This window comes from Panthera onca, chromosome B3, assembly GCF_046562875.1.
Source record: "Panthera onca isolate mPanOnc1 chromosome B3, mPanOnc1 haplotype 2, whole genome shotgun sequence".
NCBI lineage: Eukaryota > Metazoa > Chordata > Mammalia > Carnivora > Felidae > Panthera > Panthera onca.
Window position 1 is genome coordinate 42,558,967 of NC_138344.1, and position 23,659 is coordinate 42,582,625.

Genomic DNA, 23,659 nt, shown 5'->3' on the forward strand with positions numbered 1-23,659 from the left:
TCAAACTCACAAACCGTGAGATCATGACCTGAGCTAAAGTCAGATACTTAATCCCGACTGAGCCGCCCAGGTGCCCCTCAAGTATGTTTCTCATTTAACAGCATATAATAGGTTTTTCTTTTAAACCCCATCACATAGTGTCTTTTAATACAGGAAAATTCAGCCCATTAACATCTTCTGATAATTATACTATTATACTTCCTTTTATTCCTTTCATACTACTGTATGTTTACCATTTATTTAATTGTATATTTTTGTGTGTGTGTTTCCTTCTTTTCCATGTATTCTTCCTTTTCCCCTTATTAATTTAGAAATTCTGTGTTTTTCCGTTCTGCTGTCATTACCTGCCAGTTACCCAACACTCATGATCAAATGTATGTTTCTTTACTGGTGAACAACAACAACAAAATATAAATTTTCTTCCAGTCGCCCCTCATATTCCACACATGTTGTCATGAAGAGATCACCAGGCCCAGCTATTCAGGCACACCTGGCTGGGGGGCCAGCAAGCAGAGTGGGACTCTAGGGGCCCCATCAAGTCCCTGTCTCCACAGACAGACTAGATCTGACTGTTCCCAGTGAGTGATACCCCAAACCCTACTTTTAATTGTTTTTTATTATTTTTAATGTTTTATTTATTTTTGAGAGAGACAGAGTGTGAGTGGGGGAGGGGGCAGAGAGAGGGAGACATAGAATCCTAAGCAGACTCCGGGCCCTGAGTTGTCAGCACAGAGCCGGATGCGGGGCTCAAATTCACGAACAGCGAGGTCATGACCTGAGCCGAAGTTGGGACGCTCAACCTACTGAGCCACCCAGACTCCCCCCAAAACCCTACTTTTAAAGCTGAAGGTGCCTCTTTCGGCCTTAAGGCACGAGTCCTTTAGAATAAATAAGGCCAGATGGGACTGATTTGGGAATGAGGAGATGAAGGCTGCCAGGGCCACTGGGGAGGAGGATGAAGGAAGAGGGAAGTGTGCTGAAGGGAAGTTCAGGGGGTGTCACTGCACCATGAGGCCATTCTGCCTGGCCATTCTCTCTCTGCAGGTACAGAAGTTCCCCAACACGAAAGCTGGTTAGGGGCATTGGGAAGGAGGAGCACTCTGGTCCCAGGCACTTACAGGGAGAAGGGTGAAAGCAGGAGGGGGAAGAGCACCCCTTGGGTCACCCCTTGGGAAAGGGGAGATAGTGGAGGATGGAGTGGTCTGGGAGGGTGGATGGAGGGGCCCTGCTGCAGAGACAGGACTTTAGGCAGATGTCCAGGACAGATGGGGCCCACAGCAGGGGCCTTCCTGCTACGGAGGAGGTACAGTTTTGAATGGGCAGGAGAGGACAGTATCCCAGGTCCAGCAACTGAAGTGTCTCCTCTTGGAACGCAGAAGGGGCTCAGGACAGTCAGGTCAGCCTTAGGTTGGAATAAGGCGGGTCCTTTCACCCTTGGCCCTCAGCTGCATTGGGAGGTTGGGTCAGAGCCTGAATGCCCTGGGGGAAGGTGGACCCCCCCAACTGTGGTCAGATTCCTCCAGAAACCCAGGGCCCTGGACTCTGGCACACCTGAAGGGACTGTGAGGGTCAGGAGGCACCCTTTCTCGGGGTCTGCAAAGACAGCTTTGAACAGGAAAACATCTTAGCTCCACTCTCTCATACAGAGAGTGCCTGCAAAGAGATGGGAATACAGATGACAATAAGGCACATGCTAAAGGCCTTGGGCTCCTGGGTTAGATAATGATGGGAAAGCAGAAAGAGGGCTACCAACCGTTATTCACAGAGCACTGACTGCTTGACAGGCACCATGATATATAGTAAAATCCTTACAAGTATCGTCATCACTCATTTAGAGGTGAAAAATCAGAGGACCTCTGTGTTTCGATAGCTTGCCCAAGGTTTCATACCTAGCAAGTGGGTGAGCTTAGATGAAAACTCATCTCGTCTGATATCAAAGCTCAAGTCTTAACAACCTCTTAGACTCTCCCAAGTTGTTCTGAATATTTTGGTAGCCTTCATTTGGAATCTGGCCTTACACTCACCAATGAATGGGGAAGCAAACCAAAGATTGAACAAATAAAATATGACAGGGCAATCTGTGCCCAGTTCACTTCTATACTTGCTTTTCTTGCGTGCACACACACACACACACACACACACGTGTGTTAGGTGGGTTGGCTGGTCCCTCCCTTGGGAAGTTACAATGAATCATCCAGGTTCCTCGGCCCTCCAAACATGGTCAGAATTGGGGCGCCTGGGTGGCTCAGTCGGTTAAGCGTCTGACTTCGGCCCAGGTCATGACCTCACAGTTTGTGAATTCGAGCCCCTCGTCGGGCTCTGTGCTGACAGATCGGAGCCTGTTTCGGATTCTGTGTCTCCCTCTCTCTCTGCTCCTCCCCTGCTCGAGCTCTGTCTCTCTCTCTCTCAAAAAGAAACAAAAATTAAAAAAAAAAAAAAAAAAAAAAAACATGGTCAGAATGCCCACTAACCTTTGATATACCAGCTTCCTGCACCCTGCCCTAAGCCTCTTCTCCTTTCTGTTAGAACCCCACAGTGGGAAAGGCCTTCAAGTATTAGGAAAGGTTCCCCCAGATAGTAGACAGTCCTTTGATCAGATTGTCAAAGGGCTTAGTTTGTTGTTCCTGGATCCCACAGTCTCTTCATGTCTCTGATCCTCTTTAAACTGAAAAGATCTTTTAAAATATATATGCATGGTAGAAAATACAGTTAATAAAAAGGACAATGGAAAACATCTCATTGCTCACAAATAACCACTGGCTCCACTTTGACATCTCTCTCTCTTTACCCCAGGAAAAAATAAGTGTAAGAAACAGCTTAATTGTTCAGGGAGCAGGGGTGGTTATGAAGTCATTACAGTTTTCGGGCACTTAGATGGCTCAGTCGGTTAAGCATCTGACTTTGGCTCAGGTCATGATCTCACAGTTTGAGTTGGAGCCCTACATCAGGCTGTGTGCTGACAGCATAGAGCCTGGAGCCTGTTTCAGATTCTGTGTCTCCCTCCCTCCCTCTCTCTCTTTCTCTCTCTGCCCCTCCATTGCTTGTATTCTCTGTCAAAAATAAATAAAACTTAAAAAAAAGTTATTACAGTTTGAATTGCTCAAAAGTCCATTGAATTGCTCAAAAGTCTCAACTATCCTTTGTTACTGTATTTCAAATACAATTAAAGCTGTCATCAATGAGTAAACGCTCAAGAAACAGCGCTTTTAAAAAATGGTATGTATGAAACACACGAGTTTAATAAATCAGAAAACAACAATATAAGCGGTGAGTATTGCCATCCGTGAGCACAAGCCCTTTGAACCTTAAGGAAGAATGAGGTAACAGATATACGGTGAGACCTGGGAGAAGGCGATAAAAGGACAGCATAGAAAGTGCCAGAAAGACCCGAGGGGCCAGAAATACGGGAGTGAGAGGAGATCAGATGCCTCCAATGCTTCCAGACAAGAAGGACACAGCAAGGTTGCTGGGAGGATGGCCTCTTTATCCTCAGGGTAGGTCAGAGGTGTGGCTGGAAACCGGAGGCATGGTAGGAGAGCCTCTGAGCCGAAAGAAGAGGTAAAGGGCAGGATCACTCCATTTCCAGGGTGTAATGAGAGGTGGGAAACGGGTGCCTGCTCCGCCCTCATGATCCAGAAAAGTATTTGAGTGTCCAACCAATTCGGACGAAGGAAACGGGGCTAGAAGGGCCAGAGAAGGGGGGGAGAGGGCCATAGCAGGCGGCGCGTCCCTGGGTCCAGTTCGGAGCGAACCTCCGAGCATCCAGCGGGCCCGCGTGGGGCCGGCCCGTGTGGCCTCGGGGGAAACGGGGAGGAAGCCGCCGCTGACCGACACAGCAGGTGGGACAGAGCCCAGGACTGGCACCAGCGAGCTTCCACGGTGTACCCCCAACGTCTGCAGCCCAGCCAACGCGCAGGGAGGTGAGGTCTGTGCGCTGAAGGCTGGACTAGCGCACGGGGGCGGGGCTGCCGAGGGGCGTGGCCGCTCGCGCCAGCGGCACACCAGCTCTGCCATTGGCCAGGCTCCTGCGAGGAAGCCCCAGAAACCCTGTCCTCACTGGCTAGTCCCTGCCCCAGTCACCCTGGAGACCCCAGCGCCCTGAGGCCCCCTGGCTGCCGTTGGAAGGCGTTGGCCACTCTCCTCCTCGCTTCCTGCCGTTGAGTTGGGTTCGCTGCTCAAGGATCACGTGTTGCTCCTGCAGGCCCATGGGGAGGCTCAGCAGAGTTGCAGAGCCCCAAACCTGAACTGTTGCCAAGACCTTGAACCATATATTCTTGTGGTGACAGTGGCCTTAGGGGAAAAATTTCTCTCTCCGGGGTGACTAGGTCAGAGCGGCGCAAGCCTTCTTAAATAATGCAACTGACCTATGTGGTGGCCTTTGGAGGGACCACGGGTAACTTTCAAACCCTGTCATGGGAGGGGGGTGGATTACAGAATGGATGTTAAATTGGGTGACATTTGTAGTTACACCCATAAATACTGAGTTCGAGCTGCCAACTAGGCAGATAACTCCTCTTTAGGTCAGGCTGAGGATTTTTAGCCAGCTTCTCTGCAAGAGGGAAGCAGACATGTTTCCTGCTCTTGTGAGTGGTATCTGTGAGACCCTAGTAGTCGTTTTAGTAAAGCCTGCAGCCAAGTCACTGACTCAGCCTCTCCACCCAGCTCACAGATTCCTGTCACCACCAGAGAAGCCTAGGGGTTACTACCATCCAGGACATAACCTGTTTTCCTTCTGTTCCTTTCTTTTCCCTATCAAAACCCTCTCATTCATCTCTTATGGTAAAACCACGTACCCCTCACTGCCCACCGCTTCTCACTAGATAGGGGGAAAACTAATTAACAAAATTACTTTTAAATCATTTTGATGTCATTGGAGAAGTCACTTAATAGTTAGGTGTGCTGTTAGGTTCAAGGGATTAAACAAAGGATTATTGCCCTAAGTGAGTTCCCTCCCTAATGCAGACATTCTGACTGGTAAGGTTAAGTAGGGTGTGTGAGCTGCATAAGGCTCCAATATTTGTCTGTTAATGCGGCAAATATTTTTGGTGGTCCTGATCTGGAACCCTGAGATATTAGGTTGAATCTAGATGTGGGCTCCCCAGAGTTGCTGGGCATTGTGGGATGGGGGGGGGGGTTGTTTCTTGAAGCCAAAACCTCTGTAATGAAATAGATACCAACTGGGGTGGTAAGAAAGGTGGGGGAACTCTTAAACCCTACTTTAAAATAGGCTAAACCTATATGTGAATGTTCACATTCATAGTAGTGGTAACTAGAGAAGACTTACCGCAGTCCTCAGCGACCCAGAGGAAAAGAGGGCGTGACATCATTGGATAGTCACTTCTGATCTCAGGGACACATGTGGACTCAGAAGAAAATCACTTCTTCCTTTCTCCTCAATTAGCACCCTGTCTCTGTAAGGGGCCTGGAAAATAGAGATGATATTGAAGGTAACTAAAAAGCAGTCCAGATGTAATTTTAAGGGCTGTTAAGAATTGGGATCCAATCTTGAGACTGAATACCCTTCGGTATGCAAGGTCTGGCTGGAGAGGGGTATTAGAGTTGCTGGAGTCCTGGGTGGAGGGTGTTATGTGATATTCATTGTTAAGCAGGTAGTCACTGTAAATGGCATCTCCATGGTCTGCTTAGATGTTCTCCCTAATCGGAAGGATACTGGATGTATGATCAGTTGTACGTCCATGTTCTAAAATGGAAAAGTCTTGTTTGGTGATTTGCTTCTTTCGTCTCTTAGCTCTTCCCTCCGTGTTATCATCACTGAAGTGCCTGAAGTTAGCATGAGCTGTTTGTTCCACACTGAAAACCTGCCTTCTGTGGTGCTGGGCTGGGTGGTAAAGAGTGCTGGATTCTGGTGGGAACCTGCAGTTGAATTCCTAAGTATCCTAAGTTCTGTCCCTTCCTCCAACTGTGAGATCATCTGATGAGGCCAAAAGCCTCTGAAACCCAAATTAGAGCTGGCAAGAGGGAGCTTGCTGAGGTATCAGCCCTGCCGGAGACGGGAAAATGGGGCAGGAACTTGAAGAACTGGTGGTGGGGTGGAGCAAGCTTTCTTCCCCAGCTTCTGGGTGCTGGTTGGGGCCTTTGCTCTCTCTTGAAAAGAGGACCCGGTGCTGCCTCTTTGGAGCAGAGTGCTGAAAGACAAAAGGCTGGTTGTTCCCATGTCGCACGAGGATGCACACTGTTGAAAGTGTCAGTTCCTCTGTTGATGGTAACTGGAAGAACTTTTGGGGTGACTTTGAAGGAGCCAGAGAATAGGTTAGAAAACACACGAAGAGAAATTTCTCGTCCCTCGGGATAAGGCAAGAGGGAAAGGGAATTAATTACTTCTATTTACTGGACCTGTGGGCCTTGCCTTTTTGGATAGGCACAGGATCCTCTTCTTCTTAGCTTTCTACTTAGGCAGAAACTCTGTGAAAGATAAGTTAACATTGAGGAAAGGGCACAAACTTAGAAGAAAGAGAAGGCTGTGGCAGAAGCAAGAAAACCAGAAGCAAAACCTCCTTCCCTCTGTGTGTTTCCTTCTTTCTTCCCTCCTTTCCTTCCTAAAAACACGGAGTGTCTACTGCATGCCAAGTTCTAGCTAGGTACTGAGGATAGAAGATGAGAAAGACTCATTCCTGGCTCCAGAAGAGCTCATACGTAGTGGGGAGATAATGTCATGGCTGACTGTAGGGCGTGGGGGTGAGAAGTGGCCTTCTGAGGACTGCCTTTTCTGTGTATGTAAGGAGGGGGCTAAGAAAACAAGAGACCCCTAGAGTGGGTTCTGAAGTTACCTTTGTAATTGCTACAGGGCTGAGGGTGGAGGACCAGGCGACACACATATACAGAGGATTCATACTGTCCTTGTGGCTTCTCTTTGGATGGTAGCTGGGGTGGTGGTAAGAGGGGCCGAATGGGAGTCTGAAGTGAATCAGGGATACCATGCTTCCTGTGTCCCCCGTGCCACACTCAGAGGCACAGTGGCAGGGGTAATGTTATCAGCTCTCCCCTCGCTGAAGTACCTGTGTGCTGCTGTGAGTTGTCCGGCTGCAATTCACCTTGAGTCCTTCCTTGGTCATCACGCTATGTGCACAAGGGAGAGCAAGGAAGTTGAGAGATCTGAAAAATACAAAACGAGGAAGAAAGAAGAAACACCCTTATCCCAAAATAACAGTGGCAAAACTGAAGAAAAACATTTTGGTGTCCTGTTTTTAGGTCCCGGATGTCCAGGAAGCCCAAGGACCAGAGAGCAAATAATGCTCTGATTGGAGAATCTTTGACGTTTAAGGGCAGGTTAAGGGCCTCTGCTGAGGCTGGGGGAGAAACAGAACAAAAGCTCCTAGGTTTTCACCCTTTGATGAGAGAACCTCTGTGGGGGGAAGTGCTTTTGTGCAGGGATTTAAAAACTTTCATATTCTTAACAGGTGCAAGGTACAGAGAGTTCCCAGAATGTAGGTCTCCTGAGGGAGTCGTGTTTGTTGTAAATCTAGGTTTGCTTTGCAAATCAGGCATTGAAGAGTAGCTGTGAGTTTCCAGAGTTTGGGGATGTCACCAGATTGGTAGGTCCTACCTGGACCTGGGAGACCTTTCCTACATGGTTTATTTTGAAAGTATTCACTGCTGTTAAAGCTAATTGGAGGAGGGACTTAAGGTTGCCTGGCCACAGCCTGAAAGAACCTGGAATTAAGGCAGCATCTGGATAGATACTCCAACCCATAGACACAAAGCCAGGTGAAGGGCATTGACTCTTAGTGCTGTCATTTGGCCAGATGTTTTGAAGAGTGTTTGGGGTACTAAGGTCCCGTAATGACGGCCAGTGCTTTAAGTTGGGTAGATATCTTTACTAAACCACAGTGCCATATTTTTCTCAGTTTGACATGGGCCATTGAAAGCTTTCACAAGATTGCCACAGTCCTTGGACAGCATTTGATTGCCACTGATCTAGCTCAGCTCTACAGCCTTAGCAACAAGGGCAAGTCAATAGCTTCCCCATCTTTGCTTTGAGCAGATGGCCAAGAAAGGAGTTCTGCATCATCAGGAATATGGCCTGAAACTTTGCGGAGGTTCTGAAATTTCTAGCTTATGGATTGCTTAGGGGTTCTCACCCTGCTTCCCCCATAGGAGGTATTTCTCTATGGCTATTGAGCAAATTTCCCAGCGTCTTAATCTTTTATAAAGTTTGGAAGTTTGTTTTCTGGCTCTCATATTTCCCTTTTGGTATGTGTATTGCGTTTTCTCAGATGATTTTGGCTCTTCTTCCAACTGACTTTCAGCTGTTCTTTGCGAAAAAGGCCAATTGACTACATTGAAAAAACAAACAAAACTAAACAAAACCCCCAAAACCTGTGTGTTTTACCACTTCTGGCATCTGGGTTTGTTTTGTTTTCCTTTAAATGGTGGTTAGTTTCTGTACCCAAAGGCCTGTACTTCTAACGGCATACTTTATGGTATCCTTGCCTGGGAATAATGTGTGATGGGCTACAATCTGTAGTCTCTCATGGTCCCCTCATGCTTGTTTACTTTTTAAAAACCCTTGTTGAGGGGCACCTGGGTGGCTGAGTGGGTTAAGCATCCGACTTCAGGTCATGATCTCACTGTTCATGGATTCAAGCCCCACATCAGGCTCTGTGCCGACAGCTTGGAGCCTGGAGCCTGCTTCGGATTCTGTGTCTCCCTCTCTCTCTGCCCCTCCCCTGCTCACACACACTCTCTCTCTCTCAAAAATAAATAAAACATTTACAAAAATTAAAAAATAAAAACCTTGTTGAAAGGGCTTGCCATTGAATTCCCCTTGGGTAGCCAGGAAGGACCCCAATTTCAAAACTGAAAATATTAGATGTGAAGATGTTTTGAACAAGGAACAAAAAGCCTGTATTCTAGTGCTGGCACTGCCATTATTATCCATGTGAACTCTGGCAAATCTCCAGATTTCTTTGGGTTGCGGTTTCCTCATAGGTAAAATTGGGATATTAATACCTACCTTACAGGGTTGTTATGAGGATTAAATGTGCTCTGTAAGCTGTTGTGCTATACAAATATTTGCGAATTTTTGTTATGATTTAAGAGCCATTTGAACGTATTCCATGACCACATAGCAGACATGCTAATATTTGTGCTATCTGATCAAGGGTTTTCATGGTCATATACTGCATATTTAAATTGCTGGAACAAAATTTTATGTTTCTGTATAAATGTTTTTGTGTGGAGAGGGCCCATAGTTTTCACTGGTTTTCTAAAGGGGGTCCATTATCCCAAAAAGGTAAAAGTGCTTTAGAATTGAAAAAGTGAGATTCAGTAATGGAAATAAATGTATTGCTTCCATAACCCCCCCCCCCCCCCCCCCCCCCAGTTAACACATCTGCAATAGAAGTTGCAATGCTTTTTGGAGAGCGAAATTGCTAATGTGGCCTAGTACAGAACATTTGAAATTGGGACAGAAAATCTTGGCCATATGGTCATGGTAGCCATTAGGTTATCCAATTGCCTGCCGTGTGAAGGTGGAGGTAAAACGAACTATTAGCTATGTGGCCCTGAGAAAGTCACCTTACCTCGTGGAGTCTGTTACCTCATTTGTAAAGTGAAGGATTTGACTTAAAGATTTCCAAAGTTCCTAGTCTGAATTCTCTAGGAAAGTGAGATCAAAGCTGGACTTGGATGGAGCCCTTTGCGGCAGAAATGAATGGGGCTTTGTGTAAGAGGAGAAAGGAGGAGTGTCAGGGAGACGAGGAGGGGCAGAGCACGAAAGGAGCCCCATTCTTGATAAAGCTGGGAAGCAAGCCTGCTGAAGGGAAGAGCCAGAGTAAGGGGGGCAGAAAGAGAGCTGGTGGGCTACTCCTGAAGATTCAAGACTCTGGTGGACCAGAGACTCAACCTCCACATTTCACCCTGGGTCTGACTTGCCAGAACACAGGTGATCCTCAGTGAGCAAACCCTCTGCACTCACAGAACTTGCAGTTCTCTCAGGAGCAAATGCCTGGAGTCTTCCCTCTTCCCACATCAGGTGGTTTGGCTGCTTCAGGAAAATGCGGCCCTCCAAATGCCTCAAGACACAAGTAAGTCCTAGGGGTAGAAAGGCTGTTGGAGGATTAAGAGAACCGCATATCTGTACTGTAGGGTGTACTGGAATCCTCACCCCCACAAGAGGAATTTTAGGGGAAAGATCCTTATTTTTCTAAATCACTATGATACATTATTGTTAACTATAAGCGAGTCCATACCTTATATTAGGTTCACAATTTGTGAGTGTTGTGTGTGTGTGTGTGTGTGTGTGTGTGTGTGTAGCATGTTGGCATGTTTTAAAAAGTAGGTTGAGGCTATCTTGTGTGTAGATTGACTAGCTCATCATATGGTAGGTTTATACTGAAGTGTCAGAGAAACTACCAGATTGTTCTCCAAAGTGGTGGTACCATTTTACATTCCTACTACCAGTGTATGAGCGTTATCCTCACCTACACTTGAGATAGTCTTTTAAATTTTATCTATCATAGGTTTAGAGATATCTCATTGCGCATTAAATTTGCAATTCCCTAATGACTAGTGATGTTGAGCATCTTTTCTTGTGTTTATTTACCATTCACATATTTTCTTTGGTGAAGTGTCTACAAGTCTGTTTCTCTCTCCATCTTTTTTTTTTGTTATTTTTTTAAGTTTATTTATTTAGTTTAAGGTTTATTTATTTACTTTGAGACAGTATTCTCATACTCTCATGAAAATGGGGGAGGGGCAGAAAGAGAGGGAGAGAGAGAATCCCAAGCAGGCTCCCCACTGACTGCGTGGGGCTCAATCTTATGAACTGTGAGATCATGACCTAAGCTGAAATCGAGTTGGGTGCTTAATCTACTGGGCCACCCAGGCACCTCCATCTTCTATTATTTTTAAGAGTTCTTTTTGTATGTTAGATATAAGTCCTTTATTAAATACATCATATGCAAATGTGTTCTCCCAGTATGTGACTTGTCCTTTCATTTAATAGTGTCTTTTAAAAGAGCAAAATTTACTTTCTTTCTTGAAAATAAATAAACTTTAATAAAAATGGGGGAGCCTGGGTGGCTCAGTCAGTTAAGCATCTGACTCTTGATTTCAGCTCAGGTCACGATCTCATGGTTCATGAGTTCAAGCCTCACATCCAGCTCTGAGCTAACAGTGCAGATTTCTTTCTCTTTCCTTCTCTCTCTACCCCTCTTCCCCCTTTTTCTCTCTCTCTCTTAAAAATAAACTTTAAAAATTGGCAAAATTTATAATTTTGATAAAGTACAGTCTATCAGTTTGTTCTTTTATGGATTGTGTTTTGGTGTAGTGTCCAAAAAATTGTTGTCTAACTCAGGGTCACAGAGGCTTTCTTCTGTTTTCATCTAGAAGTTTTATAGTTTTAGATTTTATATACAGTCCTATGATCCACTTTGAGTTAGGTTATAATTTGTATATGGTACTTCAAAGTATGGCTCAAAGATTTTGTTTGTTTTGCATATTATATCCAATTGTTCCAACACCATTTATTGAGAAGACTATTGTTTCTACACTGCTTTTCAACTTTGTCAAAGATCATTTTCCCACATATGTGTAGTTTATTTCTGAACTTTCTATTGTCTTCCACTGATTAATTGTTGATTAAAAAAAATTAATGCTTATTTATTTTTGAGAGACAGCATGAGTGAGGGAGGGGCAGAAAGAGAAGGAGACATAGAATCCGAAGCAGGCTCCAGGCTCTGAGCTGTCAGCACAGAGCCCCACGCAGGGCTCGAATCCACAAACCCTGAGATCATGACCTGAGCCAAAGTTGGACGCTTAACCAACTGAGCCATCCAGGCGCCTCTAATTGTTGCCTTTTATGTCAATGCCACACTATTTTGATAACTGTAGCTTTATAGTAAGTCTTGAAATCACATAGTATTTATTAGTTTTCTGATTTCTTTTTTAAAGTTGTTTTGGCTATTATTCTAGGTCCTTTGCTTTTCCACGTGAATTTTAGAATATACTTGTCAAAAATGCTTGCTGGGATTTTTATTAGGATTATGTTGAATCTATACCTTAACTTTAGGAGAATCACCATTTTACTACTGAGTCTTCTGAATTATAAAACATGGAATAGCTCTCTATTTAGATTTTCTTTAATTTCTTTCAGCAACATTGTGTGGTTTCAGTTACAGGTTTTACACATCATTTGTCAGATTTATCCTAAGTAGTTCATATTTTTTAGTGTTGGTACTAATAGTACTTTTTAAAATTTCAATTTCTAATTGTTGCTCATATTTACAAATACAACTGAGCTTTGCATATTGATCTTGTATTTTGCAAATTTGCTAAACTCACTTATTCTAATAGTTTTTTGAAGATGGCATCAGATTTTCTATAGAGGCAACCTTATCCTCTGTGAATGGACAGTTTTATTCCTTTTCCAATATGGATGCTTTTCTTTTTCCTGCCTTATTTGACTAGTTAGAACCTCCAGTACATGCTTTGCAAATGTATGTATAATCCTTTTTTTTTTTTTTACCTTTATTTATTTTTGAGAGACAGAGAGAGACAGAGCACAAGTTGGGGAGAGACAGAGAGAGAATGAGACACAGAATCTGAAGGAGGCTCCAGGCTCCGAGCTGTCAGCACAGAGCCCAACACAGGGCTCGAACTCACTAACCGTGAGATCATGACCTGAGCTGAAGTCAGAAACTTAACCGATTGAGCCACTCAGGCACCCCCAATCTGTGTGTGGCAGGCACTAAAATAAAATGTACATTTTTGGCCTGACAAAGAGTTTACGTGTATAGTATATCTTACAGGGACAACACAAGTTCAATAATATGAGTTCTAATTGTAATAGTTACAGATGTCTCCACGATAATTATGTGACTAGATAGTTAACATTTCCTTTCCCATTTAAATCCAGTCTCGGTTGGAGTTCTCACTTGAGGAAGTCAACAAGAAGTGTTCTGTGTTTGTCATTTCCCATGACTGTTTCCCCACCATGTGGGTGTCCCAGGCCTGACGGGGAGACCGGTTGGTGGGGAGGTGGGTGGGTCCCTGCTGGCTCAGGCTTCTCCCAGGCAGGCCTTTCTTCCCCTGGCACCCCTCACCTCATGCTGGCCACAGACCCTTGGTGCCCCTCTCAGTACAAACATGGGTCCCCAGCCCCCTGGGTGGCCCCCTGTGTGCCCTTCTCATTATGAAGGAGGAAAAAATACTTTTACAACCTATTTCCTCTCTGGAAATTCAAGGTGTTTTTCAGAAGTTTCCTTGTTCACGACAAGGGGATTTCAATCCTTAAGGAGCGACTTGATGGCTGTCGGCCAGTCTGGAGCAGCCTCAGGAAAGTGACTGAGCCCTATTTGAGCTGGCTCACTTTCATATTTCCCAGGAGAGGAAACAATTGTACGTTTCTCTATTCAAGGACCAGAAGTGTAGAAGTGATCTCTGCATGCTGTGCTGGGGATAGGTGGCTCAATTCTTATGAGGGTTTTTACTTTTTTTCCTTTTTTAGGTTCTGAAATTGCCCCCACCCCCACCCCCTTCCCTCTATTCCATTGGGTTGGGAAGCCATTGCTGACACATGGATCGGACAAAGTACAATTTAGCCACTGTTACGGGTTCAGATGATATGTTGAAGATCTAACCTCGGGTATCTCAGAATGTGAGTATATTTGGAAATAAGATCTTTGTAGATGTAAGGAGTTAAGATGGGGTCACACCAGAATAGGGTGGGCCCTTTATCCAATAGAATTGGTGTCCTTATAAGAGGAGAGACACAGAGACGCAGACACAGGAGAGAACGCCATGTGATGACGAGGCAGACATTGGTACTCTGTAGCTGCAGGACAAGGACCTCCAAGGACCAGAAGTTAGGAAGTGGCAAGGAGGGAGTCTCCGTTGCAGGTTTCAGAGGGAGCATGGCTCTGCTGACATCTTCATGTTAGACTTCTAGCCTTCAAGGTCATAAGACTATAAAGTTCTGTTGTAAGCTCCCTGACTTGTGGTACTTTGCTACCCTAGGAAACTACAGTAGTCAATAGTAGGAAACAGCCCTAGGAAGCAAATGTAGCTATTGTCACAAAACCTTTAACTAGATTGCTCTGGTATTCGGTCTTGCAGTCATAATCTGCCCTGTAACTGCTTAGAGAGATCATCTATTCAGATCTTCTGGTGAAAAGTATTACTGTAGCTCTAGTAAATAGTCAACGTATGGACATGATTTAGGAGCTGAGAGGTCCATTTCGAGTTTAGTGAGGCTGAAGGAAAGCTAACAGAGTAGCCGGGGACCTGGGAAGTCACTGTCTGGATTTGGCTGGGGGCCAGGAGGGGCTTCCTTGTGGGACCCTATGTGGCTGCTCTGTAGAGTTCATGGATTCTGAGAAGGAAGCCCAAGAAAGGAATTTGAAGGTTACCTGGTATCGACTGTCCTGTGTCATGTGGAGAAAACAAGATCTGCCTTAAGCTCTTTACCCAAGGGCGGGCTGGTAAATAGTAGAGACAGGCCTGGAGTCCTAAGCATCCTCAGATGCGGGTCGGTGTTCGTGCCCCAGCTCTGGACTCCCTTGTAGGCCTGTCAAAACATGGTGCAAAGTCATAAAGAAACTCTGAGAAAGCTCCACACTGACTCCTCAGAACTAGTAAGGGCCGCAGACTGGGCTTTGGGGACAGGTCCACCAATTTGTTGGAGCCTCAAGTAACTTCTGAAGGCAATGGTAACATCACAGACTTGAGGCTCATGTATCAGATGATAGCGTTTAGATCCTACCTCTGTGGTTACAGACCAAGTAATGTTAGGAGGCATTACTGAAACTCTCTCAGCCAGAATTTACCTCTAAAAGCTAGGTAATTGTAAGCCTGCAGGATTGACGAAGGGTCAGATAAGGGACTTTTTGCAAGGGCGTGGGCCAGAATAGGTGCCCACCAAAAGGAGATGTCTTTCTTCCTCATTTTGTTCCTTTCAAGTTCTCGTCTGGGTCTGAAAATTTTAACCTGATATAATAAAAATGAGTATAGCAACAAAATACAGTTGCTACCTTTACTGCTACGACTACTACCATAAAATAGATAAGAGTTACTGAGTAGATGCCAGACAATGTCTCATAATGGCTTTACATGGATTATTAATCAGCATAACCCCAGGATATAGTTACAATTGTTAACCCCACTCTATAGATGACAAAACTGAGGCTTACATAAATTAAGAAACCTTCCCAGGCTCACAGAGCCAGATAGTGATGGAGGTGGGCCCAGACAGGCGTGGCTAATAGGAAAAATCAAAATGAGCATCATTTAGTCTCCTGTATCCATCAGGAAACTAGAGGAGAGTCATGTTGCAAGGCAGGAGGACCAGAGGCTGTTTACATCTGATTCTTTACAGTTACCAAAGTCTGTCCATTTATTGCATTTGCTGAGTCCTCGGCAGCTTTAAACGACTTGTGGCTTTCAAATGAGAGCCAGTAGGTGAAGTGTAGCCCAGATAAGATAACCCAGTAATTTGAGATAATATGTAAAATGTTAATGTTTTCAAGGAGTAGTGGCTGTTGTACTCAGATCCATGACCAGACAGACAATATGGTTTATACATCTACATGATGGTGGAATCCAACTTGTAAGATCTCTACCTCAGGATTGTCCCGGCTATTTGAACACACTCAATGATAAGGAGCCCTTAAGGAAGCCCTCCTTACCTTTAGGGAATGCTAACTAAAGATTCTGCCCATTGGTGGATTAAAAGCCTAAATATGAATAAGCAAAACTTTTAAAACATCAGAAGAAAATTAAGAAAAATATCTTTATGACCTAGGGGCAGGGAATTATTTCTTGAGCAAAATCACAAAGGAAAAAGTTGATATATCCAATTACATTCAATTTTTAAAACTCCCGGGGCACCTGGGTGGCTCAGTTCGTTAAGCCTCTGACTCCTAATTTTGGCTCAGGTCATGGTCTCACAGTTCACAAGTTCGAGCCCGTGTCCAGCTCTGCACTGACAGCGTGGAGCTTGCTTGGGGTTTCTTTCTCCCTCTCTCTGTCCCTACCTGTTCTCTCTCTCTCTCAAAAAAAATAAATAAATAACGATTAAAATTTTAAAACTACTATTTCCCAAAGAGATCATAAAAGTGTCCAACATGTATATATATGTATAAAAGAAGGAAACAACAAAATAAAAATATAAAAAATGAAAGACTTTTAAAAGAAGTTTAGGGAAGAAAGCTGAATGGCTAATTAACATATGGAAATTTGCTCAATCTCAATTGTAAACAAGAGAAATACAAATTAAAACTTTGATTTTTAACTTGTTGTATTAGTTTGTTAGGGTTGCCATAACGAAGTACCATAGGCTAGGTGGCTTAAACAACAGAGATTTATTTCTCTCTTTTTTTAAAAATGTTTATTCATTTTTGAGAGAGAGAGAGATACAGAGTATGAGCAAGGGAGTGGGAGAGAGAGGGAAACACGGAATCTGAAGCAGCTCCAGGCTCTGAGCTGTCAGCACAGAGCCTGATGGGGGAGGGGGGCAGGGCTTGAACCCACAAACCCAGAGATTGTGATCTGAGCCGAAATCAGATGCTTAACCAACTGAGCCACACAGGTGCCCTTTTCTCTCTTTTTTTAAACTACTGAATTCCGGTTAGTTAACATACAGTGTAATATTAGTTTCATGTGTACAATATGATGACAGAGCTTTATCTCTGCACAGTTCTGGAGGCTAGAAATCCAACCCCAGGTGGTGGCAGCATCGATTTTTTCCGAGGGTCTTTCTCCTGGGCTCGCAGATGGCCGTCTTCTCCCTGTGTCTTCACATGGTCCTCCTCTGTGCATGCTTGTGTCCTAATCTCTACTTAGAAAGACACCAGTCCTATCGGATTAGGGCCCATCTTAATGACCTAATTTAACCACAAATACCTCTTTTTCTTTTTATTTTTTTTAATGTTTATTTATTTTTGAGAGAGACAGAGACAGAATGCTAGTGGGGGAGGGGCAGAGAGAGAGGGAGACACAGAATCCGAAGCAGGCTCCAGGCTCCGAGCTGTCAAGACAGAGCTTGACATGGGGCTCGAACTCACGAACTGTGAGATCACGACCTGAGCCGAAGTCGGACGCTCAACCGACTGAGCCACCCAGGCACCCCAACCACAAATACCTCTTTAAAGACCCTACCTCCAGATCAGTCACATTCTGAGGCACTGAGATTTTGGACTTCACATATGAATTTTGGGGAGACACAGCTTAGCCCACAACACTCATCATATTAGCAATATTTTAAAAGCTGATAATACAAAGGTAGTGAAGGATGTGGAACAACAGAAAATATTGTCTACTGCTGAAGAGAAATGAGATTTTGCATTAAAACCGAAGACGCAAATACCCTCTTACCAGCTATTCTATTCCTAGAGATGTACTCTCAAAAACCTGGACCTGGGTGACTGAGAAGACACGCATACAATTATACCAGCACAAGAAACCCTGGAAATAATCCAAACGTTCATCATCGGCCAGAGAATAAAGTATGTTTACACAATGGGATTCTCTCTGGGTGGTGAAATGAATGAGCGAGAGCTATACATGTATATGTAAATGAGTCTTGCAAACAGAAGACGATAGACAATGTAGAATAAAGATAGGCAAACTGCAGAAGAATATTTCTAGTCTTCTCATTTTTATAAAGTTCAAAAACAGAAAATAAACAGAATGATTTTTAGGGATATATACATATGGCATAAAACTAATATTTAGAAAGAGAGAACAATGAGCCCCAAATTCGGGATAATACTTAGCTCTGAGGCAGGAAAGAGACAAGAAGGTGGTCGAGAAGGATTATAGGGGGCTTCAACTATTTTGAAAATAGCTTATTTATTAAGCTCGCTGGTGGATAAACAAGTGTTCACTATATTATGGTTGGGTTTGTTTTTTTTTTTTTTTACATGAAGTAAATGTCACACAATTAAAAAAAAAAACCTAGAAAACCTACAAAAATTGAAGCAAATGTGAATGGGGTCTAGATACTGTGGACAGTGAAACAAAAATAAGTCTTTAACGGGAACTTTGTTTTTGGTCAACCTTCTAGTAGTTAGTGATGGAAAGGAGAATGGAATACTTGAAACTTTGCTTACTGCTCATAGAGAAAAGGCAAGTAAGTCAGTGACCAACTAGAATGAAGCAGTTGGTTGGGGATCAAGACCAGAGGGGTGCTTGGGTGGCTCAGTCGGTTGAGCATCTGACTTTGGCTCAGGTCATGATCTCATGATCTGTGAGTTCAAGCCCCATGTCGGGCTCTGTGCTGACAGCTCAGAGCCTGGAGCCTGCTTCGGATTCTGTGTCTCATTCTCTCTCTGCCCCTCCCCCGCTCACACTCTGTCTCTCTGTCTGTCTCTCTCTCTCTCAAAAATAAACATTTAAAAAAAAAAAAAAGGCCAGAACAGTTTGGGGACACCTGGCTGGTCAGTTGGTGGACCATGCCACTCTTGATCTTGGGGTTGTATGATGGGGAGAATACTTTAAAATTTTTTTTAACATTTATTTTTGAGACAGGGAGAGACAGAGCATGAACAGGGGACAGTCAGAGAGAGAGGGAGACACAGAATCTGAAACAGGCTCCAGGCTCTGAGCTGTCAGCACAGAGCCCGACGTGGGGCTCGAACTCACGGACCGCGAAATCATGACCTGAGCTGAAGTCAGACACTTAACCAACTAAGCCACACAGGCGCCCCATGGGGAGAATACTTTTTTAAAAAGTCTAAAAAAGACTGGAACAATTTGTTTCTTAGACAGCCTGTGAGAAAGGTACAAGCTGCTCCATGTTAACTGCTGTGTTCATCAAGTTAATAAGTCATCTCAACTACTTGATTTGAGTTACCATAATAAATTGGTATCATAATGTAAATGCACCTACATGGCTGAAAGTTTGAAAGACTATTTGATCTAAGGAAATTGAAATGACGTTAATGACAATGAACATAACTGGAATTAAGCAATAACAGTTGTATTAAGACAAGCACCAAAGGAAAGAATACAATAACTCCCTTAGAGTGGAATTAAAAAGTTAATACTAGCTTCTCACCTGGTTCCTTTTTAGGCAAAAATAGGAACAATTAAGGTAAATTCTCAAAAGGAGAAAAGGGATAGATCTAAAAACATTATTCTTAACCTCAAATGAACTTAAAAATCTGTTAAAAAAGACAAGATACGTGAGCACATAGAAAAAACACCCAGTTAAATAGCAGTTCGACTGTGACTAATTTCAGCAAACATTCGACTACCAATGTGCCAGTCCTATGCATGGTTTCTGGGGTATGGAGGTGAGACGCAGAGTCTCCTTCAAACAGATCTGTGGGAGAGGCAGACAGGCAAGCAAACGTTTTGAATACCATATGAGAAGCGCTATCATAGCAGAGGGCATGGCGCAACCTGGAGAGGTCAGGGAAAGCTTTCAGGTGGAGCATCTGCTTGAACTGAGTCTTCTTCTTCTTTTTTTAAAGTGTTTATTCATTTATTTTAAGGAAGAGAGAGAGAGTGCATACAAGCACAAGTTGGGGAGGGGCAGGGAGAGAGGGAGAGAGAGACTCCCAAGCAGGCTCCACGCTTTCAGTGCAGAGCCTGATGCAGGGCTCCATCTCATGAACTGTGAGAGTGATCATGACCCGAGTCAAAATCAAGAGTCAGATGTTCAGCTGACTGAGCCACCCAGGCGCCCCTGAACTGAGTCTTAAATAATGAAGAGAACTTATGAAGGCAGATGGCAGCTGGGCTCATCGGGTAGAGAGAACAACATCAACAAAGACATGAGGTGAGTGAATATGTGCTTTCAGGGAGCAGAGAGTACAGGGACTGAAGTCACAGGCATGGGGGTAATAGCTGGAAATAAGGCTGAAGATAGAGGTAGGGAGAGGCCAGACCGTGAGGACTCTTGTACTCCAGGCAAAGGAGTTGGGCTTCATCTAAAGGCAATGAGGCACCACATTAGGCTTTAAGTCGGGGAGTGATGTGATCAGGTGTGTTTCTTAGCTCCTGGGAGAAGTGGGTAGGGCAGGCTGACTGGAGGTGTGGGGCACTGACCAGGGCAGCCCCGAGAAGCAGGCACAAAGAGATCAAATTGAATCCCTGGAGGTGAGTCAGAAGGGGAACTTCAGAAAAACTCTGGGAACAGCAGGCTTTCAAAGGTGGGCAAAAGCAGAAGAGAGTAGCCAGAAGGAGATACACGCAAATTTGCTTAAATCTCTTGAGTAACTTACTTCCTCATGATAATTCACGTCCAAGCTGCTTCAGCTAAGAAACAAGCTTTCCAGTATATTTTATAAACACCTTGGGCCACAGGCAACTGAAAACATTGTTTTGGGAAAAGATCATAAGCTATGGGGTCAAGAACAGGGTTTGAGTAATCACTCAGCCAAGTGCTAGCATCTCAAAGCGCTGAGTCTCAATGTGATTAGCTGTAAAATGAGCATTCGATTGATGTGATTTTTAGGATTAAATAAGTATGCTATTTGTAAATATGACTAGAAGTACTCCGCACATGGAATACATAACGTGTACATAAACGGGATGCATCTCTGACATGAAAGGAGAAAGCCCAATAAGCTGAAGACTCTTAAAAGGTAACCACAGGGGCACCTGGATGGCTCAGTCGGTTAAGAGTCCGGCTTCAGCCCAGGTCATGATCTCATGGTCCGTGAGATTCAAGCCTCGCACCAGGCTCTCTGCTGTCAGCACAGACCCCGCTTCAGGTCCTCTATCCCCTTCTCTCCCTCTGCCCCTTCCCTACTTACACGCTTTCTCTCTCTCTCTCTCTCAAAAATAATAAATTTTAAAAAAAATTTTTTTAAAGGTAACCACAGATTAGACAGTTATCTGGAGGGAGAAGCAAATAATAGGAAGAATCTAGGCACTCCTCTTCAGGGAAACAAAAAAGGAAACTGATAAGGAAATTGATAAAACTAACCTTGATTTTCATTTGTTAGCTTGATAAACATTTAACTGTGATAATATTAATATTCTGCAATTATCTCAATGTGGATAAGGAATTCATTTTTAAGTTGTTCCATGTGTTTTTCATTAGCCATCTTCCAAAGGTTTCAAATGTAAATATAGACTTAATATGTTTTAGCAAACTCAGCAATTTTGAGCATTTAACATGGGAAACTTAATCCAAGGAAATTATTTCAGTAATAATAACCAAAATTTACTGAGCTGTATTATGTCCTTTGTGCTTTCTATGTTCTCTCCCTAATCCTCACAAAATAGAGGTAAGATAAGATTAATAGATTAGAGTGGGCTCAGAGGATTTTACTCACGTGGCCAAGGTCACGCCAGTAGAAAGTGGCAGAGTAGGATTGTGAACCCAAGTTTGAGAGACTCCAAAAATTCGCTGCCATGCCTTCCCTTCACTCTGTGAAGGAAGATCACAGAAAAGGGGCCTTTGACCGAACCTGGGCAGTCATAGAGGGCTTTTGTGAGGATGTGATGTTTGAACAGAGTCCCAGGAATCTTGAAAGCAGGTGGGGGCAGGGTGCAGAATATGAAAGGAACGGGAAACAGGAAGCTTGCAGAGAATAGCTTTATGATTTACAAAGTACTTTCACATGCAAGTTCCCATTCTATCTTCAGGAAAGAATGTTCATTTTTCCCACTTAAAAGATAAAAACAAGTCATATCGGAGGTGCAGTGACTTGCTCAAGGACCCAGAAAAAGTAAATTGCAGGACTAGAGGTCAAAGTCAGCTCTTGTGATGCCAGATCCTGGACTTCTGCTCTAGTGCTGTCACAGATATAAAGAAAAAACCTTCACTACGTATTTTCCATTATAACTTCATTTCTGATTTTATCTGAAATGTTACCAGATTTTGTCAGTACTCCGCTTACTTCTTTCATTTTATCTGATCATGTAGGCTTGCTCAACTAACTTTCAATGAACCAGGGCATAAACTGAAAAAAAACTTCAATACCCACAAAAAAAGAAATTGTGTTGATGTTTTATATTCCCATCCAGTTCTGGGCTTTGGAACCGCATCTTTATCCAACTGTGATGTTAAGGGATATATAATTTTGCATATTGTTAATTTCTTTGAATGCTCCAACAGGAACATGCTTTTGTGTTGCTCCAGTCTTTTTGATGATGGTTTTCCACGACTGTATTTTTTTCTGTAAAGGAGACAAGGCCATTCCACACCATTGGACATTCAGACTGGTTCTTCACTGGTTTTCCAAGGCTAGTGGACCATGAGGGTCCTGTAGGATTTCTCACTACCCCAAGCCTTCCCACTAGAGCTTTCTTTCACTGCCTTCACATCTCGTCCATCCCATTCTAGGGGGATGGGTATTGGATATGTGTCAACTGGGACCTCATTCAGGGTTCTTTACTCAGATAATTGCATGTCTTTTCCACTTTTACCAAGTCAGGCTCTAGTCCCTAAATTCCCTAGGTCTTTGTTACGTAAATCACCTCAAAACCCATTTTGGAACAAAGTATGGTATAAATAAAGAGAGTGAATAGACTTCCTGGGAGGATAAGGATTCTGCTTCCAAATGATCCAACACTACTGTGCAAAACGAGTGATTTCCTGCTTATAACAATTGCATGTGTTAATCTGTTAGGTGCTGGTATAAACAATAAGGTGTATAGTTTAACCCAAGGCCTGGGAACAAAGGTCTCTTTCTCTTTTACTTTAGAAAAGGTGATGGATTCAGAAGAAATAGCTTTGAGGGAGGCACTGTAGGGAAGCGGTTTTAAGCACACAGGATAATGAGCCAGTTGGATCTGGATTCTTCTCCCAACCCTGCTTTTAATGGCTGTGAGCCCCTGGGCAAGTTGTTTATTCTCTATGAACCATAGTTTCTACATCCTTAACTTCCTTAGAGGATTGTTTAGGGATTAAATAAGACCCAGTATATAGTGAAGGTGGAGTAAACATTAATATTATCCTTGGGATGGTTTCTCTGGAATTACAATTTCAAAACTTTTAATACAAGATAATAACACACACAAAATAACGACACAACTGGAGTGATCAGAGTTTCCACTGAAGGGTTGTTTTTCACTTTTTCCCAGTGTGATTTTCAGAATCAGGAAGAAAATCAGGCCTCTAACTGTGGATACAGCCTGCAGCTATGGGCTTAAATGAATGAATGAATGACTGGAGTGTAGTCTTGGGTAAATAATTTAATTTCCCTGTATCTCACTTCCTCTTCTGTAGAATACTGATTCATGGAAAACTAATGGTTTTGGAAAATCCTCTAGATAGAGGCTGGGTTTGCAGCCGTGCTTATGTTGCCCTATGAATATGAAAGTGCTAGCAGCATAATTCCTCAAATCCCACATCCTGTTTGGTGGCCTTTACCCACCGATGGAATATTTGTGTGTTCGTGTCACAAAAGCCCTTGGAAGAGCCATTTTCATTGGGATCTAACTTGTAGTGAGCTGGCACATTGGCAGGACATAACGCAGGTGTGCTTCGCTTTAGAGAAGACCACATGCCCACTAATTTGCAGATTGGCCTGAAGAATCAGAGGGAATGATCCAGGCAGAGATTCCAGACACCTCTCTGCTTGCAAGTTGGGCTTTGGCAGGAATGGTTTCTACTTCCTGGTTGCATGATTCATGCTTGTCCCATCAAAAAAGGACATTCTAAAGGAGAACAGTGATCAATTAAGAAAGAAAATATTATGGGGCGCCTGAATGGCTCAGTTAAGTGTCTGACTTTTTTTTTTAA

At 43.7% G+C, this 23,659-nt stretch overlaps 1 long non-coding RNA gene across 5 annotated transcripts; it reads left to right on the plus strand.

Annotated features, from left to right (window-relative positions):
* Positions 1 to 4,044: 4,044 nt before the first annotated feature.
* On the plus strand, positions 4,045 to 23,627 carry LOC132669037 (uncharacterized). Of its 5 annotated transcripts, XR_009605955.3 has the most exons (5): positions 4,048 to 4,393; positions 5,261 to 5,447; positions 13,469 to 13,618; positions 17,350 to 17,462; positions 21,589 to 23,627. It is a non-coding gene; the product is annotated as an uncharacterized LOC132669037 (long non-coding RNA). The 5 variants fall into 5 exon arrangements; XR_009605957.2 differs by lacking the exon at positions 21,589 to 23,627 and having other exon boundaries at positions 4,045 to 4,325; positions 17,350 to 17,476; XR_009605953.3 differs by lacking the exon at positions 21,589 to 23,627 and having other exon boundaries at positions 4,046 to 4,393; positions 17,350 to 17,476.
* The last annotated feature ends 32 nt before the right edge of the window (positions 23,628 to 23,659 follow it).